Source organism: Ambystoma mexicanum, chromosome 11 (genome assembly GCF_040938575.1).
Source record: "Ambystoma mexicanum isolate Mex_15411 chromosome 11, UKY_AmexF1_1, whole genome shotgun sequence".
Taxonomy (NCBI): Eukaryota; Metazoa; Chordata; class Amphibia; order Caudata; family Ambystomatidae; genus Ambystoma; species Ambystoma mexicanum.
The window spans coordinates 931,510,684-931,534,362 of NC_090934.1; positions in this window are offsets into that span (position 1 = coordinate 931,510,684).

The following is a 23,679-nucleotide window of genomic DNA, read 5'->3' on the forward strand; positions in this document are numbered from 1 at the left end:
TGTTCGTTCTGGCAGGATTTATCCAGACCGAATGTGGCTGCGTTAGGCCTGAGGAGAACGCCTGGCTGGGGTGTGTGTAACCAGCAGTGTTTACTTAGAGTGATGGTAAGTATGCGGCCGATGTTAGTATGAGAACAGCTATACCGAATGGTGTCATAGTATCTCTGTGTTCTAGTTGAATGGTGGTGTAAAGAAGAGAGTAAGCATGGTGATGTGAAATGATGGGTTACATGCTCTTTCAAACGTTCCATGCACTCCAAAACATTCCATGTAAGTCACGCAATTCTACACACTCCAATCCGTCCCACACAATCCAATCCAATCCGCCTCACACACTCCAATCCGCCCCACACACTCCAATCCGCTCCACACACTCCAATCCGCTCCATGCACTCCAATCTGTTCTATTTACACCGATCCATTCCGTGTATTCTAAGTTGTTTAATGCAGTTCATCTACATACTTCATCCGTGCCATCCATATTTTTCGCCGTTTCCATCCACATCCGTCGCTCGTTCCATCCACATCCGTCGCCCGTCTCGTCCGCTCTAGGCACTCGCCTGCTCTAGGCACTCACCCGCTCTTAAGCACTTACCCGCTCTTACGCACTCACCCACTCTTACGCACTCACCCGCTCTTACGCACCCCTCCTTTCTTATGCACTCATCCGCTCTATGCACTCCTCCATTCTTGTGCACTCATCCGCTCTACGGGCTCCTCCATTTTTGCACACTCTTCCGCGCTGCACACTCTTCCACTCTACTCATCCATCCGCTCTGCGTTCTCATCCATGTGCTCCGCGCACTCATCCGCTCTATGCACTTGTTCTTTCCACGCATTCATCTGCTATATGTACTCATCAGCTCTACAAAGTCGTTCGCTCATACGTAGTCATCCGCTCTATACACTCATCAGCACAATACACTTATCTGGTTTATAAACTCATCCGCTCTATACACTGATCCGGTCTGCACATTCATCTGCTCCAGCGGTCTACACATTCTTCCGCACTACACTCACATCCACTCTATATATTCATCCGTTCTACACTCATCCGTTCTGCATATTCATTTGCTCCACGCACTCCTGCGTTCACACTTCTCTGTACTTACGCACTCATCCGCACTACACACTCGTCAGTTCTACACATTCATCCGCACAACATACTCATCCTCTTTATACACTCATCCGGTCTGCACATTCATCTGCTCCAGCGTTCTACACATTCTTCCGCACTCAGCTGCTCTACACCCTCATCCGCTCTACATATTCATCCGTTCTACATTCATCAGTTCTGCATATTCATTTGCTCTACGCACTCCTGCGTTCACACTTCTCTGTGTCACGGCTCGCTCCCTTCGCTCCCGTTCCCGCCACTTGGGAGCATAGTTTGGGGTTTATTCCCTACTGGACATTTCCTCTGAACCTTACTCTACAGTACTGTGATGAATTAGGAGCACTAAAACCCTATTTTCCAAGTTACTTCCCTTCCGGATCCATTCCAGGTTTTTGGCAGCCAGCATGCTACTTTAATCTAATGACTATGCTTTCCGGAATGACTATGCTTTCCGGAATGACTATGCTTCCCAGAATGCCTGGCTCACTGCTTCACCTCCTCCCTTGCAGGACAAGGTTGGGTAGAGGATAGGCAACACCTGTGGCTGCAGGTGCAGCAGGCAGCACACCTGAGAGGTGTGCTTGTTAAGCAGCTTTAAAAGCCTCAGTTTGCTTCAGTCCAGCGCTGGTCATTGTTGCAGCGTTCCTGTCGTGACTGGTCCCTTGTTCCTGGTTCCTAGTTTTTGTGCCCAGTTTCTAGTTAGTGTTTCTTGTTCCTTGTCCTGGAATTCGTATTTGTATGCTTAATTGATTTCTGCCTTCTGGAAATCCCTTTCTCTCTTTCTCTGTCTGCAGGCAGCCTTTCTCTGAGCTTTCCTTTTGCTGCAGCCCAATTGCCTGTGTTCACTGTTTCCTAGAAATTGTACTTTGCTACTGAAAGACTTGATGCATTGATCTTTCCTTTACAGGTTTAGTTTCCTGCCTTTTCACCTTGGATGGGTGGGACGGTTTCCCTTTTGATATCGTTTTCACTGCTCCTGATCCTTACCTTCTATTGGGATCCATGCCATGTTTTCCTATACACTTTTGCATTTATTTCCTATTTTATTATTAGGTGTGGGAAGCTGTTGTAACTAGCTCCTGTGTGATTATCTTCTGTTTTCCACACTGTACTATTCCTTCTTGCCTCTTGACTTGGGTTTAGGTATTTAGTTATCCTCACTCTTTGCCTTTACTGCCTTCTGGGTTCTTGTTTGATTTACAGGGTTGTGGGTTTAGTACTGACTTTTGAGTGGTCTTTCCGGTCCTCGTGAGTACGGACATCCAAGTGGTCTTTCCGGTCTTCGTGAGTACTGGCATTCATGTGGTCATTCCGGTCCTCGTGAGTACTGTTTCCAAATTCTTTATTCAGTACCGTCTAGAGTGTCAGCTCACAGATTCTGTCCCTGCTTGCCCTCTACGTGGGCTTAGCGCTGTCAGTATCTGTAATAGCATAGTGGGTAAGGAGTTTGCCGACTTTCCTTTCAGTCATAAGGAGGTTCTAAGTGCTTACCCTACATTCCTTTTCATATAGTGGTATACACGAGTCTTGGGTATTGAATGCACGTTGTTAGATTCAAGGTTGTTTACTGTGTATTTTGTGCACATTTACCCTGCCATATCCATCGCCTTCTTCCTTTCCTGACAGAATGACCAGCCGTTGTTCCCGTTTGAACATGGCCAGATTACGAAGGAAAGGCAGCAAGGCCTCTAACAAGTTTATACAGAAAGCTTCCCTTACAATTACCCGTGAAAATCGAATCTCTGCTCCTGACTTAAATGAACTCCTTGACACGAATGGGTATTTACGTGCAAAGTATTTTTCCCACTGGGTGGCCCATCCTACATTGCCTGATCCTAGCTCTGTCTTTAATTCTGATCCAGAGTCTATGTCCGCACAAGCCTTAGCAGTGGAAAACAACACACTGCTAGAATTTATACACACAAGTACCTCTGTTATTGAACCCCATGACTCCGGTTGTGCTTTACCTCAGATTGAACAGTTTCATGATTCAAGCATGAAGAATGGAGGGGTTCCTTGCATATCTTCTGTTTTCTGCCCTCAGTCTACAGCTTACTCCTCTGCACAGGTTCTTACTGTGGTCTCTAATGCCAAGGGGTCTGATGCCAATAGTCTGCTTAAAGGAAACACAGACCACGTCGGTAAGAGAGAGTATAGATCACAAGACCTGCAAGCAGTAGATGACAATATACAATCAGTGCACTTCCAGATGGCTAGGGCAGGATCCAGCCCTGATGCCACCATGCCTTCCCCTGTGCCTACTGATAGGGATGTACAGTTAAGGCGGGACATGCTAAAAGCAGAATTTGAGGAGTTAAAACAAGAATACATTTCCTTAAAAGAGGAGAATAAGATGTTACAGTCTTTTCTGAATACACCTCCAACTTTATCCGTTGATGAAGTGAATACTGTTCAGTCCCTGAGTGCGGAGACTTTTGTAAATCATGATACTTGTCAATATGTAAGATCTATTGGGAGTGAAAGTCTTTTTTCAAGCACAGTGCTTATTCAGGGCACAGGTTCTGACAACTGTCCTACCGTTTGTCAGGAATTGCTGTTAGCTGAAGATTCACAAGCCACTCCTTTACCTGAGATTTCCTGTGTAGCAGTTTGTCATAACTCTGAGCTTGAACACATACATGCTTCTGATTTCCAAACACAATCCACAATGGTGGCATACACAGAATCAGTCACAACTGTAGGCTTAGGTTCTGCCCTTGATCTAGCTGCTGAGACTGAAGTAGACATTCAAGCTGATGTGGAAAACGATGCTACCTCTGTGTTCGCTCTTCCTTCTGCCAATTTCGGTCACTATGAGCAGTCAAAGACAGTGCAGAATTCATGTTTTGATGGACTCATTCCACAGATTACTGAACCAAAAACCCGGCAGGCGATCCCTGAACTGTTGATTGTTAATCAGCCACTTTCAGAAGCTAAGACAGAGGAATGGTCAATTGACGAAATCCTGATTAACAGAGACTTTACTATGGTGATTCCTCTGGTTGATTTTGACTTCTACAAAGGAAGAGACTCTGTGTCATCCACTAAGGAGAGGGACGGCAGGGGTACAGCTCAGACTTTGGTTACTGGTGCCAAGGGGTCAACTGCCTTAAAGGGGCTTTCCATTCCTGAACCACAAGTGTGTCTGTCGACTTCTGGGACTTCAGACTGTCCTCCTACGACCATTGACTCTTCAATAATCCTGTCCACAGCTCTGCAGTCATCGTTGGCACACGTATCTTCGATCAATAAAAATTGCTATGTCTGCCAGTCACCCAAGAGCCTTCACCATGTACGCAGTCAGAGCCAAAGACCTTGACAAGTTTGTCTTCAGCTAACAAGATGGCTCCAGCTTGCATGCCCTCAGCCTCAGAATTTCCTCTGGCATGTCTGTCTTCGGCTACAGTGATTCATCCAGCGGGTTATCCTTCAGCCATGGAGCCTCCGGTAGCATGTCCTAAGTGCATGTCTTCGGTCCCAGAGCCTACTGCTAGGTTGGCTTCGGTTCGTGAGAGACCCGTATCCTGCTCAGCCTCGCTGCCAATATCGAAGGCGTACCTGTCTACTTTGTCTGATCATGCTGCATATTCTTCTGCTTCAGAGATACCTCCTGAATCCCAACCATTTACTGATGAACGTCCATCTTGCCCTTCTTATGCTTCAGGGGGATCACCAGAATGTCTGCCTTGTACACAAAACAATTCTCCCAACTACTTGACTGTAGCATCAGCGCCTCCCGAATATGCAACATCTGAGCCTGAGACTTCTGCCAGCTCTCTCTTCAGAAACATCAAGCCGGATCACGACTCGGGAGGGCCTTACATGCGAGGCCGCTGGACTTGCCTGGAGTATTACGAGAGAGAAACGGATGCCATCCGCCACGGCCCAGTCACCGAACGAGTAGCCGACCAGGATAGCGGGCTGGACGGTCCGCGTTTGGAGTCCGGTTTGGATCAACCGCTTGACAACCCTTTTGTTGCCGGATCCCACATGAGCCTGAGGGAAGGGACGGGCACGGCCCTCCAGCTGCAGCGCCAGTTGGGTGCTAGTAGCCAAAGGAGGGGAATGTCTGCTGCAGTTCAAGATGTGCCTGTTTTTGCTCCCGCTGCTAGTATGCCTGATGTTCCGAGTACTGCGTCTAACACTCCTATCAGTATGCCAAAAGTTCCTGCGGTTGTATCCTACGTGCAACAAGGTGGCTACATGACTGGCTACATGACTGTCAACGGGAGTGCCAGCCTCGTACAACCCATTGGATCTCCAGACCTCCAAGGCATGGAACATATGCAGGCGAATCTTTGTCACTTTCAACCACAAACCTTTACCCAGATGGATGACAGAGTATCCGAACCTCTACCTCAGCCGCCACCTTCCTCTTCCGAACATAAACATTTCCTGAAACCTGCTGTTTCCTCACCTCCTGCGTGTCCACTCTCGGCAGTGAGGCTAACAGAACTTCTACCGTTGTCTAAGGCATGTTGCACCAGCCTGCCTCTCTCCTCAAAGATGTATGCATATCCTCTTCCAGTGACTAAGCTTCCTGGACCTTCCAACTCTGCTTCGGGTCCTGCAAGTCCTTCATGCCTTTCTTCGACCCATGAGTCTCTTCCTCACCGAATTCCTGCCTATGACTCTTATAGACTGCGGCGTGATTCTATGCATTCCAGTCCTTCTACTTTTGCCCGCGGGTCATCGTTTTCCTCAGTGCTACCTCCAAAGACAAAGCGCTCCTGTCGTGGAAGGAAGATGTTTTGTGCGGGTAGCGGTCACCTGGAGTCGGCCGTGGGAGGGGGTATACTGTCACGGCTCGCTCCCTTCGCTCCCGTTCCCGCCACTTGGGAGCATAGTTTGGGGTTTATTCCCTACTGGACATTTCCTCCGAACCTTACTCTACAGTACTGTGATAAATTAGGAGCACTAAAACCCTATTTTCCAAGTTACTTCCCTTCCGGATCCATTCCAGGTTTTTGGCAGCCAGCATGCTACTTTAATCTAATGACTATGCTTTCCGGAATGACTATGCTTTCCGGAATGACTATGCTTCCCAGAATGCCTGGCTCACTGCTTCACCTCCTCCCTTGCAGGACAAGGTTGGGTAGAGGATAGGCAACACCTGTGGCTGCAGGTGCAGCAGGCGGCACACCTGAGAGGTGTGCTTGTTAAGCAGCTTTAAAAGCCTCAGTTTGCTTCAGTCCAGCGCTGGTCATTGTTGCAGCGTTCCTGTCGTGACTGGTCCCTTGTTCCTGGTTCCTAGTTTTTGTGCCCAGTTTCTAGTTAGTGTTTCTTGTTCCTTGTCCTGGAATTCGTATTTGTATGCTTAATTGATTTCTGCCTTCTGGAAATCCCTTTCTCTCTTTCTCTGTCTGCAGGCAGCCTTTCTCTGAGCTTTCCTTTTGCTGCAGCCCAATTGCCTGTGTTCACTGTTTCCTAGAAATTGTCCTTTGCTACTGAAAGACTTGATGCATTAATCTTTCCTTTACAGGTTTAGTTTCCTGCCTTTTCACCTTGGATGGGTGGGAAGGTTTCCCTTTTGATATCGTTTTCACTGCGCCTGATCCTTACCTTCTATTGGGATCCATGGCATGTTTTCCTATACACTTTTGCATTTATTTCCTATTTTATTATTAGGTGTGGGAAGCTGTTGTAACTAGCTCCTGTGTGATTATCTTTTGTTTTCCACACTGTACTATTCCTTCTTGCCTCTTGACTTGGGTTTAGGTATTTAGTTATCCTCACTCTTTGCCTTTACTGCCTTCTGGGTTCTTGTTTGATTTACAGGGTTGTGGGTTTAGTACTGACTTTTGAGTGGTCTTTCCGGTCCTCGTGAGTACGGACATCCAAGTGGTCTTTCCGGTCTTCGTGAGTACTGGCATTCATGTGGTCATTCCGGTCCTCGTGAGTACTGTTTCCAAATTCTTTATTCAGTACCGTCTAGAGTGTCAGCTCACAGATTCTGTCCCTGCTTGCCCTCTACGTGGGCTTAGCGCTGTCAGTATCTGTAATAGCATAGTGGGTAAGGAGTTTGCCGACTTTCCTTTCAGTCATAAGGAGGTTCTAAGTGCTTACCCTACATTCCTTTTCATATAGTGGTATACACGAGTCTTGGGTATTGAATGCACGTTGTTAGATTCAAGGTTGTTTACTGTGTATTTTGTGCACATTTCCCCTGCCATATCCATCGCCTTCTTCCTTTCCTGACACTCTGTACTTACGGACTCATCCGCTCTATACACTCATCCGCTCTATACACTCAATCGCTCTATACACTCATCCGCTCTATACACTCATCCGCTCTATACACTCATCCATTCTGCGCATTCATCTGCTCCAGCGTTCTACACACTCATCCGATCTACACATTCATCTGCTCAACGCATTCATCCGCTCAGCGCACCCAGACTGAACAGAAGGTCTACGGTCTTTTGGGTGTTCAAAAAGCATGTGTCGTACAAGTCCCCTGTTATGAGCCAAAGTAAGGTAAGGGTTAACCGGGACTGATAACCTGCGCAGGTGTGCTGCTGCTACTGCCAGGACTTTTGTAAACACCCTTGGCGCCGAGGAGATGACGAAGGGGAGCACTTTGAATTGGTAATGGCGGTCCTCTATCATGAACCTTAGATATTTCCTGTGCGCTGGCAACATTGAAATATGAAAGTAGGCATCTTTCATGTTCAAAGTTGCCATGTAGTCCCCCCTGTTTCAACAGTGGGATCACCTCCTGTAGTGTTACCATGTGAAACCTTTGAGGTTTTATAAACTTGTTCGCTGGGCGCAGGTCTAGAACAGGGCATAGTGAGGTCCTTTTTGGGTACAAGGAAGTACACTGAATAAATACCCTTGTTTACCTGAAGAATAGGGACGCTTCAATGGCATCCTTTCCCAGCAGCGCTTCCACCTCTTGATTCAGGATCTCCAGATGGTCCGGTGAGAGGTGCTGTGAGCGCTGTGGTCTGAATTGTGGAGGTCGGGCGAATTCCACGCAGTACCCGTGGGCGACCGTCTTTATGACCCACTGGTCTGAAGTTATCCCTTCCCATGAGGAAAGATGTTAAGTGCCCCCCCGACCGGGGTGACATGGGAGGGGACCTGGATTTGATGGTCATTTCTGACCAGAGGCTGCAGCTCCTCTAGGATTGGGGCCACTACCTCTGGCTTTGCCACGTCGCTGACCCCTTGGTGGGTAGTATGCAGGGCTTCCTGATGTTTGTCCAGCATTAAAGTTTCCCGTGCTATAGTTCTGACTTGCATGGGACTGCCCTCGAAAGGACCGACGAGAACTACCTCCCCTTTGGGGGAAAGGTTTTTGAGTAAACTGTTGCAGGGACTTAAGAGTCTCATGCTCTTTTTTGGCTGTTTCCAGGGCCTCATCGACCGCCTTTCCGAAGAGGTTAGTTTCTTCAATGGGTTTGTTGATGAGAGCAGCCTGTGTCTCAGGCTTGAAACCTGAGTTACGAAGCCAAGCGTGCCGCTTAAGTAAGCAAGGGGTACTCCTGCCCGTTTCCGGGTGGTAGTCACTACTAGGGAGTCGGTGGTGGCGTGCCCTTTAATGTATTGAGGGTCTGAAGGAGCTGGCCAAACATCAGTAGAACGGTGTTGAGGAGAATAGTGGATGTTTTGAATTTTCCCCTGAAGAATGTTCGCCCAAAAGGGGCCTTGAAGAACAGAAACATGTTGGGATTATATGTTTTTAATGACACATTTAGGTTTTTTTGTATTTTGTTATGTGATTTCGTTTGTGTCCTGGGTATATGTATAATTTGAGGCCGAAGATTTTTAGATTCTGTAGGTTTTAGTGTTAGCATTTACACTGTGTTAGGTGAGGGTAGTGTTTTATGTTTTAATTGAAATATTTTGAATAAACAACAATGTTTTTGGAAAATTGAAGTGTTGCACGCAGTCTATGTTGTCAAGACTTGGAGTGCCGGAAAATCTATCAGAGGTTCTTATTTGAGGGGGAGGGGTGTGATTAGAGAAAGTCTATCATCTTATTCTTTATTGTATGATATATATCAATATTCCTATTGGTGGAGTAAGATGGGTATGTATAAATAGGATTTTTCTTGTACCTATTTGAATACATATTGAGGGGGGTTTCTCCTTGAGAATGTCTTCTACAAAGTCCTGCTCAGGTACCGCTCGAGTAGTGATTTGGAAGTGAGCCTCTGCCTTCCTTAACATGGCATTGAAGGCCATTTGGTCGTCTACGGGAGAGGACTGGCGAGACGGGGTGGACGGAGGAGAAACCAGTCACAGAACATCAGCGTCCTAATCTTGTTGGGGGAGCATCCATGGGTCCGTCCCCACTTGCTGGGTTTCTTCACAATTGTCTGTGGCATCTGCCTGGTCCTCATTGTGGCCCTGCAGGAAGGAAGGTTCTTCATCTTCACTGTAAATGTCCTGATAAGTATCCATTTGGACGATGTCTTCATGATGGACGGGGACTGAGGGCTGATCTTGGAAATGTGAAGCCGATTTAAGATTAGGTTCTCCACAAGACCTTTTCAGGGAAGGATGTTAGGAAAAATTGATAATTTTTTCAAGACAATCCATACACCCTTCAAATTTCTCCCTTGTCCACTTAGAGGAACCAGAAGGGCCTATGGGTGGAAAAACGTCATCTTCCGCCCCATGACACCGAAATTTGTCATTCAGGGTGTTGGAAAGAGGCTCCTGACTGTCCTCGTAGGTCTCGCGAGAATCGGGGCACCATGGCGTATCTATGAATTGTCCACGGCCTGCCCCATGTTTTTCGACCGAACAGGATCAGCCCAACTGCCGAAGTAATTGTTGCGATACTGTTTTCAATCACTGCCGAATCAGCGTGAGTTAGTTTGTCCGAAGGTCTATCAGTAGATTTACCACCTACCGTGGCATTAGACCGCCTAGCGGTAGGTTTTTCGCCTTGAGGCCTAGTCGTAGATTTTGGGCCTACGGGGCCTTTAGGGATCGTTGCAGCGTCGAAATTCCACGCTTCGATGTGTAAACCTGATTTAGGGGTAGAATTAAGGAGAGGAATGGCCTGGCTTGAGGGGGGTTTCTCCTTGAGAATGTCTTCTTGTTTGCCCTAACAAGCCTTTGTTTGTTTTGGAATGCCCAGTCGCAAAACGCTGCTGCGGATGCGGGGAAGGTTGTTGATCTGAATGATCAGAGGAACCTGACCAAATGTTCAACGGCCCTGCTGGCCCCTTCACCTTTTTCGACATACCTGTCGAAATAGGTGGAGGGGTTGTGTGTTAAGTGTAATGCGTTCTTTGTACGCCCCCCGTCGCCGGTTGTTGTCCCTGAAGCGAGACTAGTGTCAAGGCTTGAAGGGTCGGGGACGGGCGTGGCAGACCAAGAAGTGTCCACCTCGAGGTCTATCACATCCGCAATGGAATTTTGGTCATCGTAGGTTCCCCCGTCACTTTCGGCAGGTGTGGCGGTGGGGGAAGAGGGGTCCGCCCGCGACATACCGTACACGGCCCACCGCTTTACACAGCGCTCCTTAAGGGTCTTAGGCCAAAGGAGTTTACAAGCCGCACACTGCTTTTCGTCGTGATCTAAAGGGAGACAGGAGTTGCACGTCCTGTGCTCGTCCTTCCACGGGTATCTGCCCCTACACTTAGGGCAGAACCTAAATGGAGTCCTTTCCATAGTGAAAGGTGTAAACAAAGATGACCAGACCTAGAGGGTAAAGAGGTGGAAAGAGGAAAGACATAACGAAGATATGGCCACCCCGACCCCACACTCCCTACTGTGAAGGCCGGCCAGAGGGCCCGGCCACATGGATGCTTCAGCCTCCGGATCTCAGGTGCCGAAAACCACCGCCGTAGACAAATCCATACAGTCTTCTTCGAAGTTATTTCTGCTGTCGAAGTGACTTAAAGGGGAATAACCGACAAGCCGGTTTAAGATAAACAAGGTCTCTTATGTAAGAGCTCCACTATAGGGCGACCAGTTATCTGGGCGGAAAAAAAAATACACAATCTGAGGGACCTCGGTGCGTGACGGATTTTGGGTACACTACATGTCACGATAGGGATAGTGTTAAAGACAAGCTTATGCCGACGTCCCCTTTTGGTCACCGAAAGACCAGATGCAATACTCTGCGGTTACCACTGGATGTCGGACCATATGCACAGCATGTGATTCTAAGCAGATTAACAAGCATCAGAAATTTGTTAACCATTGTTTTGTTCCCTCATCTTTTCCTTTTCACGCCAATCTCAGTATTGCTCTAAATGTGTCAGTGATAAATCAATGTCCAGAGTGTCCTAGTTATTTAAGTCACCTGAGGGTGTAGGAAGTGTGTGTGCAATCCCCAATGGGTATTAACTGGTTTAGTGAAACAAAGTGTAATTATTGAAATATATTTGGTGTGAAGTTAGTAATTGTTTAATTAAGAAACCCTGTGTGTAAGTGTTTATTTGAATAACTGTCACTGTGAAAATGTGTTCCAACCTTACAGCTCACATTGACCGCCCTTGAGATAAGCCTGGCTGCTCAGTCACTTTATCAACTTGTGTAGTACATGCTTATACCAATGGTTGGGCTAACTTTTGCCAAGAGGACAAGGATGGTGCAGTCTCCCACAGGGTACTGCATACAATCTTGCCCAACACCTTCATACACATGAAATCTGTCACAGGGCCCCCTGGGTCGTTCTGCACCTCTAGTTGACAGGATGCAAGATAGGCTCCCTCTGGTGATCACACCCGTAAAACACTCATTAAAATATTTATTAATAAGAACTCCTGCTTATAACAGGCTTCACTATAACAAAGCTATACAATGATGTCTAAAGTGTTGCTCTTGTTGCTGAAGTATTTCTAGCCGAGCTAAGAGTTATACACATTTTCTCAACCTTTTTCCTCACCCCATTTTAGCCATTATATTGTTAACACCAAAATGTATTAAAACACAGTTTATTAAACAGACTATGCTTGGTAACTACTTCTTTCTCCTCCAGCGTCTTAACTGTTCAGCTACGGTATCACTAAAAGTTTGGTCTACAACTTGTGTGAACTGGTTGCAGCTTTAAGATGGCTTCTCAGAGTAGGTTTTGAAAAACCCTTTTAACCACAAAATAAAAGCGCCCTCAAATTATAAATGTTGGCCGCTTAGACAGTAAATAATTGCATACGAAGCACAATTTGACAATTCACTATTAAAGAATGAAAGAAATACGATAAACCTTCAAACAATCCGATTAATAACATTTTCCGATGTACAAACCTTCTACGAGATGGGGATCTAGACTGCTTTCTTTTAGGTGATCGCAATTTCTTTGGGGACCTCGATCCACTCCTGCTTCTTCTGCGTCTTCTGTCTAGGTGTGGAATCTTACGTACATTGAGTGGAGGGGACCCCTGCATTTGCACTTTGATGCAAATGTGTCCTCTCTGTTCAATTTTTATCATTTTCGTTTTTTATTATTGTATTTGGTTAAAACGAATTTCAACCTCAGAAGCCGGACCCTGCAATTAAGGTTCTGATCAATGGCGCCTGTCTGTGCCTGTCCATGACTGGAAGGACTAAGGACTACTAACGCTAGGTACTGTATGCCTCATCCAGTTCCATAAGCAGCCCAACAGCATCCACACACAGCGGTAAGGTGCGCTTACCTAATTTAGGGGGTAATTACAAGTTGGGCGTAAGGGATACCGGGCAACGGTAAGGAGACCGGTGCCGGTAATCCCTAACCACCCAATTCCGAGGTCCCTTAGCGGGAACCGTAAAGGACATGTGGTGTGACCACACATCCTTCATGGGTCCAGCTAAGGGACCAGGGCGCTAATAACGGGCCTGATATTCGCGAGCCCATTATTAGCACCCTCCATTCCCATTGAGCCCTGTCGGGGCTCAAATGGGAATGGGGAATGGTTTGTTCAATGGGGATTTACTGGTCCCTCCAGGATCAGAATGCACTGGTAAGTCCCCATTGAACCAGACCGGTGCTGGACCCGGTATTGGAGGCAGCCATGGCGCAAATAGGGCCATGGCTACTTCCAATCTCGAAATGAGGCCCTTAGACGGCACTGCGCCCACTACGTCCTAAAGGGCTTCCTGTTATGGACTTCTACAAGATAAAATGCGACTTGTCCAAATCAATTCGAACTCTCCTGGGCAGGCACACCCATATGCTTTCCACAAGATAGCCTGAACTAGCAGGATCCGAGGCGCACACTCGCCACCACCTATCACATTAAACTTGAACATATCTGTACACTCTGATTTACTGGTATTACCCAAATTGTTCGTTTACAATTGTTCGAATGAACAACTGCCCGAATTTAAAGGGTCACAATTGACCTTTTCACAATTGACCATATATATATATATCTCGGATTGGTAATATATATATATATATATTACCAATAATATACATATATATAGGGGTTTGGCGTTGGGTGGGGGGTTGTGGGGGGTTTCCCCCCACATATATGTTACAATTGACCTTCACAATTCAGTCAATTGTGAAAAGGTCAATTGTAATTCGAGCAGTTGTAAAACGAACAATTCGTATACAACCGATTTACTGCCATTGTAGCTTTACTGATGATTTTCACCTAGAAGTGCCTTATGTTTTTATGTGCCACAGGCCACTGCCATTGTAGCTTTTTACTGATGATTTGCACCCAGAATTGCCTTATGTTTTTATGCGCCACTGACATTGTAATTTTACTGATGATTTGCACCTAGAATTGCCTTATGTTTTTATGCGCAACAGGCCACAGCTTTATGCTGCTATGATGGTGATCTGCATCTAAAAGTGCACTCACTATTACTTGAAGTGCCTTGAGTCAATAGTATCACCAGCCCCACTTAGCATACCATATATTCGCCCCTATAGTCACGCCTAAATCTCAACTCAGGCTGCTGCTTCAAGGCAGCAACACATTACCATGCCTAGACCTAACACAGTAACGCATCATCAAGACTTGGGCTACCAGAAGCCTACAGCGTGCCGAGCCTTCTCTCCTCAATATGACAAGGCTAATCACAAACACACCTTGTTTGTTGTTTGTTTGTTTTATTATTTATAATGCGCATCATACCCGGGGGTAACAGGGCGCAGCGGTTACAAGTATATGCGAAGCTCGGTTACAACAGAGAAGGTATACAATCTACATACAGGTTATTAATACAAGAAGGTATATACAGACAGTATCCAATTCCAAGGGTAATATACAAATGATACAGATATTTTACAGAAGCAATATATACAAAGGTTGAGCAAGAGTTAACATTTACCGGCCATTAGATTTCAGCCACAAAATGATGTTAGATCTGAAGTTATGGTAAGATTGGTCTGATCTCAGTGTGGGGGGGGGAGGGAGTTCCACAGTTTGGCTGCTTTTACGGGGAAGCTGTTGACTCTGATTGTGGAACGTTTGAAGGTAGGTATGTGGAGGCGATCTCTGTTAGCTAATCTAAGTGGTCTCAATCACCCTCCCTGACTTATACACCATCCCCCCCTACTCGCTTCCTGCCACATGCTCACCCTAACAATTCCTCCCCTCCCTCAGTGAACTGAAATTCATGTCTTGCCTCTGCCAACCTAGACCACTGGTCCTCCAGAACACCACCTTCAATCCCACACCAAATGGCCCTAATCAACCATGCCCACTGGTCACATGGAACATTAGACTCATGTCTCGAATATCTACATGCCTACCAATACAGCAAATTACAACCCCTTCAATCACATGGAGAATAGTGCACCTCAACGCAAGACCCTTACACCACACTACTAAGAGATCTCACCAACCACGCTTCCCAGCAACCTATCGCAATCTGAAGGTCTCCACACCGGATACCATCACTATCAGGCTGAACTGGAAAGTATCCAAACCTAATTCCACCAATACTACTATTGGTCTAATCACCCCCAACTCGAGTCTCCAAAAAATCCAATGCAAACACCACATTTGCAATGAAATCAAGTAAACTAATATCCACCATAACCTTGAGTATATCACACCTACCTACGTCAATGCCTTCCTCAAGCAGTGAGGATAATCCAGCCCCCTTAGACAATGACAACTTGGATCCTTCCACAATTAAGTGTGCGCTCATCAATGCAAGGTCACTCCTAGCACATGTGCTAGATATCACTGGCCTTATAATCATTAACAATCGAGACTTCTAAGCCATCACCAAAACATGGCTTCACGGAGTAGCTGGCCCTTCACTATCCCTTGACATCCCTGAAAGATTTACTATCTTTAGAACAGATAGACCGGGCGCCAAAGGAGGAGTAGCATTCCTTGCTAAGAACCAACTCTGCATTAGGGAATTCACTAGCCAAACCTTCCACTCAGGGGAATTACTCTCCACCAAAATGTCCTTAACCCACCCATCCACCCTGACCATCCACCTCATTTACAGACCCCCGGCCCAGTTCTCTCCTTCGAAGAAGACGTAGACTAACTTCTCTAAGTGAACACGAAGCCATCCTCTCAAATCATTCTGATGAGCGATTTAAACCTTGGTCTCATTGATCCAAATGAGGACAATGCCTCTGCCCTCGCCAACACTATCGAAGCGCTAGGCTTCACTCACTGCATCACCAATTCCACACACATGAAAGGCTGAACACTTGACTGGCTGGCAGATCTTAACTGTAACACATAGATCTTCTCCAACACACCATGTCCATGGTCAGACCATTACGTCATCTCTTTCACCATACTGAAAAACAGTAACATATACACGCCTTCCCCGCAAGCTCTAGCTGCCCCATCCAGAAACTCCCGTAACATAAGACCAGACTAACTACTACCTCTGCTTCTTCCCATCACAGAACAGCAGACTAACCCTGTCAACGACCCATCCACTATGGTAGAGCTATCCAATCAAACCTTCCAAGCTGCCATTGATAAAGTAGAACCTCTGAGCATGCACAAAGTTAAACCACACTTAAACTCATGGCACACTCCAAACCTCAAAACCTTACGCAGCACTAAGATAATGGCTGAGGCCAACTGGAAAAAAACTCCTACTGAATCTAATAAAGAAATCTTCAATCTCGCCTCTAAAAACTATAAAAAGGCCACCATCCAAACCCAAAGCTCCACCTAAAATGAAAGAATCACCAAAGCCAATTCTGGCACTAAAGAGCTTTTCACTATCCTACACAAACTCAAATCACGAGTGCCTCCACAAGAATCATGTATGAAAAATATTGCCTGGTGTACAGATATACAAAAAGCTCTCCTCGAAAAAATTGCCCCACTTCAATCCAAAATCGAAAAAAAAAAGCTGATCCTCTCACCATGCCGATCCCTACAGATTCCTATTCACACAGTCCAGGACGTGAATACTCAATTTGATTTTGCTCCAGTCTCAACAACCGAAGTGCGGAAAATGATCACAAGCCTCAAACCTCCTAGGTGCCAAGGGGACATATGCCCAGCCTCTCTAATTAAAGATTGCGTGACCGAACTCACCCCTTTTATTACAACTCTAATCAATGCCTCCTTTGAAGCAAGCACCATCGCCACTAATCTTAAAGATGCGTGGGTCCTTCCCCTACTCAAGAAACCTACCTTAGACCCTAATATCCCTACATCTATCATCCCATTAGTACCCTTCCTGCTCAAAATATTGGACTGAGCAGCCTATCTGCAAATCCAAAACTAGTGGGAAAGTAACAATCTCTTAGGCCTCCGCCAATCAGGTTTCTGCCCAGGACACGGCACTGAGTCCGCATTTGTTAGATCTAAAAATACAAATTGATGAGATTAAAGACAACGGCAATTTTCTAGCAATCCTCCTCCTGCTAGACCTGTCAGCAGCTTTTCACCTGGTCAACCACAACATACTGTGCAAACATCTCGCCTCAGCGGCCCACTTCTCAACTAATGCCATACATTGGATACAGTCATTTTTAACCAATAGAACCATGAGGGTCTTCTCACCTATTGCATCTGCACTGCCAGCCCCTTTCACCTGTGGAGTTCTGCAAGGATCCTGTGTCCACCCCACACTACAATATTTTCACAAAACCACTATTCGATCTTATTGATGTCTTGGGTGTTACCTACACTAACCACGCAGACAACACCCAAATCCTCATACCCCTAACTGGCACACATGACCTAGACTCTAAATAACAAAATTAAATCCTCCAAATCATCCAGGCTTGAATGGCCCAACATGGCCTCTGTTTAATCTGTTTAAACGATGAAAAAACAGAATTACTCCTCATCGACTCACAACTGCGCCTAAACAAACTTAATGCCGCCTTCAAATACTTTGTTATTGATGGCATCACCATCAATATCTCTACGGAAGTGAAAATCTTGGGTATTTACCTCAACAATGCTCTGACTTTAACTAGACAAGTCAATGTTATGACATCCATGACAGCCTACATATCTAAGCTTATAAATGCCTGCAGACCTTTCTTTTCCTCAGCCAGTTGTATTACTTTGGCTAGAGCTCTCATTCTATCCAGATTACACTACTGTAATGCCCTCTATACTGGTACCAACAGACGCAACATAAAAAAACTTCAGGTGATTTAAAATAACGCTCTAAGAGCAGCACTGAACATCCCAAAACATTATCACATTACTATGACGAGAAGGAAAGCCCACTGGCTGCTGATCCACGATCGAATCCTGTTCAAAACCCTCTCATTGACTCACAAATGCATCTCTAACTCAGCCCCTAAGTATTTATCCAACAAATTCGCAAAAAACAATCCACTAGACCTAGGCACTCAGCCTATGAGCATCATCTCACCATTCTGAAAGATAAACTACAGAAAGCAGGGAGTAGCAACTTCCCAGTGATAGCTGCGAAACTTTGGAAAGCACTACCATCTTCATTAAGATCTGAATCTTCCTTCTGGCCCTTCTCCAAAAATCTGAAAACCTGGCTATTCTCACAAGATCGTCTAAAGTAACTTAATCCTATCTCATGTCGCTTCAAATATCTATGCAGGCCATCACTGTTAACTTTATGCCTCCTGCTGAATTTGAACTGTTAAATTATACCTACTTATGCATGTTTGCATTTATATATGACTAGCTGTCCCCAGCCACGCGTTGCTGTGGTTCAGTCTGGTTAAATGGAACAGAAAGAAAAGAGAAAGCACAAAACAAATTGCTCTACCACCTTCCCCTCACCCCTCTCCCCAATAATCCAGGAGTCAGGTATATAGTCTTTCCCCCTCTCAGTGGTGCCAGTGGCGGAGGCAGAGAGTGCAGTTCCATTCCCTCCTTGCTTGTAGTCTGAGTTTTGTGCCCCTGCTTATCCCTCTTCATGGGTCAGAGTTTGCATTGTGCTACCTTAGCTGCTGGAGGATACACACAACATGGAATGATACTTAGCTCAGTTAGTGTTCCTCAGCCCTCTGCCATGAGCATTATAGCTCTTGGCAGTTGCTGCACCCATCAGCCAAACTAATACATTCTTAAATGCGATGCGCGCGATCGGCATGCTCGCAACCGTGCATCCTCAAGTCTGGCTGCTCGTCGCTCTGCTGCTTCCTTGGCACGTATTTGAGCCATTCTAAATCAGAAACATTGAAATGGAATCGTAAAATATTTAGTATAACGTGTGTTGCTTTTACATCCAACAGGTGGCACTGTTTTTCCCAAAAGACGTAAATATTGAGTATAGCGTGTCTTGCTTTTATGTCCTACACATGGTGCTGTTTTTGCAAAAAAACATGTTTTTACCTGTCACAGGTGTGACATCTATGTATAGTAGGTATATAAAAACACACGCCTATTTGAATGCAACGTTGTGTCAAAATTTCAAAGCAATCGGTGAAGAACTTTCGTGGATTTAAGATTTTGAACAAATTAACATTTACATTTTTATTTATATAGATAGATGTACTCTCAACAGTATTGCAACCGTTACCACGCTGTAGGTTTTCTCAAAAATGAGCGCCCATATGCTTTTGGGTTAGGCGCGCCTTACAGATGTAAAAATAAATAAATAAATAAATAAATAAACAAACCTTTAACACTATATTACAAAATTCATGAATCCAGTTGTATCATACAGTCACAAAACTATTAAACTCTCATCAAATGCCATGTAGGAATCTACACAACTAACTCAAAATTAATAAAATGCACAATTCATACAATTCAGCCCTTATATGTACATTAAAAGTTAATAGAAAAAGAAAGAAAACAGAGAAAAACAGAAGTAGGAAGAAGTAAATAATCACTAAAAAAAATTTCAAACATGTAAAAAACCGAGCATTCGTTCAGCTTCAAACTATTCAAGAATCCTATAACAGCAAGAGCAACTGAGGCTGGGTGGCCACCAACACACCACATCCATAGGTTCTTACAATCGATAAAAGTAGTCAAATAAACAAAATCTTTAACTGCAAAGTGCGTTCAGAGCTGTGCAAAAAATCAACAAATGTTTCAAGGTCTCTAATTCGTTACAGTCTTTATAAAATTGACAGAATGACAAGTCCTCGGGTGTCAAATTTCCTCTTTTTAAAATGTCCCTGTTGTGATATGAATTCCATCTAAATCTTAAAAATGCACTCAGAAAGTATCGGTTAAGGAAGATGTTGAACTTGGGCACTACCTTTCCCAGTTGTTTATGTTCATGGCACAGATAAGACAAAGAATCATAACTATGAAATGTATCTGGAGTACAGCACCAGTCGGCTTGATACAATGCAAGTTTTACCATGGCCAGTTTAGTCACAAGGTAAGTAGAGCATTTTCCAATTTCTGTAAGCATTTTATTACATAAATCCCAGCAATCACAGAACGAGGTCATAACTTTTCCATTTGTTACACTTATTATACCTTCGAGTTCCTCATAGAGTGTGTTTTTCATGGGATTAAGCATTTTGTAACAGAAGGCTAAATATCTCCACTTTGCTCTCACTTGTATCGATTTAATTCCTAGTTTGTACCTTATTGCGGCTATCGGATCTGTATTTGGTACATGCAATACCATACGCCAGATACTACTTTTTAACTTGCCAAGTCTCTTTAATGCCCAGCATTACAATACCTCAATTCCATATATCAATTTGGGAATCACTTTACCCTCATCAAATTTAGACACGGGTTTCATTGAGAACTTTCCGTACTTAGCATTGATCCGGCACATTTTACCTCCCAAGATCAGTGCCTTTTGTTTCATGTATTCTCTAATATGCACTTTCTGGGGCTTACCTATTATGGGGATACCAAGGTCAATAACTTTATCCACCAGATCCAATGTATCTTTCTGTATCACCCATTTAACTTACCAGATGTATATTGTATAATATTTATTTTCCCCAAGTTAATTTTAAAAAAAATTCACTTTAGCATAGTCAGAGAATGTGGCAATTGGCCTTTGCACCCCAACCGGAGCGCAGTCAAAAAGTAAGAAATCTTCTGCATAGGCGAGCCAAATAAACTTAAGTTCACCCAGTTTTGGGATAGCAAAGGAAACCATAATTAGAAACTCATCAATGTCGGAAACATACAGATTAAAGAGTCAGGGAGCCAAAATGCAACCCCGCCTCAACCCCGTTCTTGTTTAAATTTTCTGGGACATAGAACCTTCATAATCTAATCTAACCTGTATGCTTGAGTGCTCACGCAGGCCAATAATCAGTCTGAGACGACCCACTGGGATGCCCCATTTATCTCAACTTTGTCCATAGATGATTACAGTTAACCAAGTCAAAAGCTGCCGATAAGTCGATTGAAGCCATGTAGATGGATTCATACTTCTCTGTCAATGCCATTTTTTGCAAGCACTTAACAACAAAGCCATTCAAGTCTATGCCATGTTGTTTCCTGAACCCGGTTTGCAGTTTTAGAAATCTACTCACACTGTCTGACCACTTTTCAAGATGGATTAATTGAAGGGATGCAAACACCTTACTGTCGTTGTCCGTCATACAAATAATTGTTCTAATCTGTCTTCACACCGATTTTAAAGACCAGGACAACATATGAACTACACCAGGAATTTGGATCTACAATTTCCACACCACCAAAATCCTCCCCATGCCTTCACTTGCAAAAGTAATACCACACACATGAAGAGCAAAAGCAAATACAACCAGTGATCCCAAATGCTTTTCTCAGCCATTACTATCCACCCCCACAGAGCATTAATCACTGGATATCCATGATTTTTTCAAGAACAAAAAGCGAATTGAGAAATTACCTAATTTTTGGGACCAAAAAACGAAAATAACTTTTTTGCTTTTTTAGCTTTCTTTTCCCCCCACACATCCCCCTACCCTAACGTATACCCTTAACCCACCCACACCTATTATTTATCATACGTATACCAAAATACCTACTATTTTCAGTCAAATAAATTAGGTCATTTCTCATTGTTTTTTTTGTATTAGGTTATTTGTATGGATTTGCAAATCACCACCGTCCACATTGTTCAGTACATCGCCTTGAGCAGGCGCCTGAGGCACCGGCTCTCCCCTCAGCTCTAATGTGCCATCCTCGTCATGCACACCCTCCCTGCGTTGTTGTCCATAATCGGACTCCCAGTTTGACGGGGGATGCTCTCCCCTCTCAGTCTGGATCCACGACCCATCCGACGCTCAAGTCTAGTTCTGTCCCCGTACTTCAAGTACAACCAGTCCCACACCTCGGCAGGCCTCTGGAAAAAATGGGAGCATCCATTTGCCAGCACTCTCAGCTTCGCAGGAAAGAACATCATGTATTTCAAGCCAAGGTGTCGCAGCCTCCTCCTCACCCTGTCATAAGATTTGTGCTGTTTCAGCACTTCTTGGGTAAAATCCAGGAAAAACAGTATGCAAATGTCCTCCTTCCCCCCACCATGTAGACCAACGTTCTACGTGCATTTTAGAGAATCACATCCAGTCTCTGTAGTTCAATAGCTTTGCCACAATTGGCCTCAGCGGAAGTCCAACAGGGGTTTTTCTTCCTGGTACCCTGTTTGCCCTCTCAAAGGTAAACCACATTGACAGCCCCCTAACCTTCAGGACATCAGTGAAGAGCCATTCCAGGTACAGTTCCATATTGGGGTCCTCCTCCTCGGATATCCCCAAAATCCTGATATTATAGGCCGCTGAGAGCAGCCCTCCACTCCTCCTCCGCCCTGACCTCAAGCACTCTTGTAGCCGCAGCAAGCACATCAATTCTGGATTGCAGTGTCATGACCACATCTTCCACATCCCCCACTCTTCTCTCCACTTCAGACACCTTCTCACCCATCTTCTTGAGGTACACCGGCACCAGTGAGAGCTCAACATTTACCGTCTGCACTTTACCCTCATGTGAGTTACTGGTGTCCCGGATCACTGCCTATAGTTGCTAATAGTGTCACATTTTCCTTTGACAGGAAAGGACAAAGCCTTCATCAGCTGACTGTGTTTTCTATGTAGGCTGCTTACTCCTACCCCCCATACATTATTCCAGCTTTTGCTGGCCTGTCACCATCTTCAAAGAGGACGCTTGTGGGTCCAGTTTCAAGTGTCAACCAATCTATCCTGGGTGCCCCCCAGCTCGATCACAGCATAGACAATCCCCCTGTGGTCTCACTCAAGGTGAACGAGCATTGGCGCCTCCAGTCCAAGTAGTTACTCTGGGCAGACAGACCTCAGCTCAGCGAGCAAGTGCAGTCGCAGTTCTACAGATGAGAGGGCCTAGTCCCCCAGGCACCGTCCGAGCCCACAGCAATGCACACTGTGCAGGGTAACCCCAGCAGCCATGACATATGTCCAAGTGTCCAACCCTGACATGTGGCCTGCAGTTGCAGAGGGTCTGCCCAATACAGGAGGGGCATGTACTCCGCCCTGATCCGCTCCTCCCTCGGCAACGCCCCACAAGGTCACCTCTGTGTTGGGCTACGTCTTTCCAACCGGCACCCACGTGCTGTACCCTTCAATGCAGTTCAACCTTCAAGTGTGGGCCGACGTGTCCCCAGATCACAATCAGCAGCATCTAAGTATCGGGAACTCTGCTCCTTCAATAGATGCAGCCATCTGCAATACAGTGCAGCCACCCCGCGGCTCACTGTGGGCTTGTTCCACTTCCATCCTCCTTTAATTGATATATAGCCCTGCTGCCTCCCCCTGTGCTTGGTCTCCACCTCCGTACCCTCCGCCGCAGCAAAGGGGGCCATTCAAGCCAGTAGACCATCGCAATCCAACAGCACCCCATGGCAAATGCTGCTTTGGAAGCTCACACAGGATGCAGCACCCTATATCCATGGTCCCGGTACACCACTGGCTGTAGCATGCACGTCCATGCACAGCTACACAGCCATCGAGTGCAGGCTCCCCCGGGGCCAGATCCTGTCCATTGCTATCCACCAACAGTGGTCCTGGGGTGCCCCGGCAGGGTCCTCATCCCTCCCTTGAGGGAAAAGCTCTTTCTCTCACCGGCCAGAACTCTGGGACAGCCAGGGGTTGTTCCCCCTCCCTTGGGCACCTGTCTCACACATGGGTCGACCGTCTTCCTGCCCAGTGGCGGTCCCAGGGCACCCAGGCACCCTGGAGGGAAATGCTCTAGGGTGTCCGGGCCAGAGCTCCAGGCCATCCAAGGGTGCTGCCCCCTCCCTCGGGGCATGCCATGCACGTGGGTCAACTGCCACCCTGC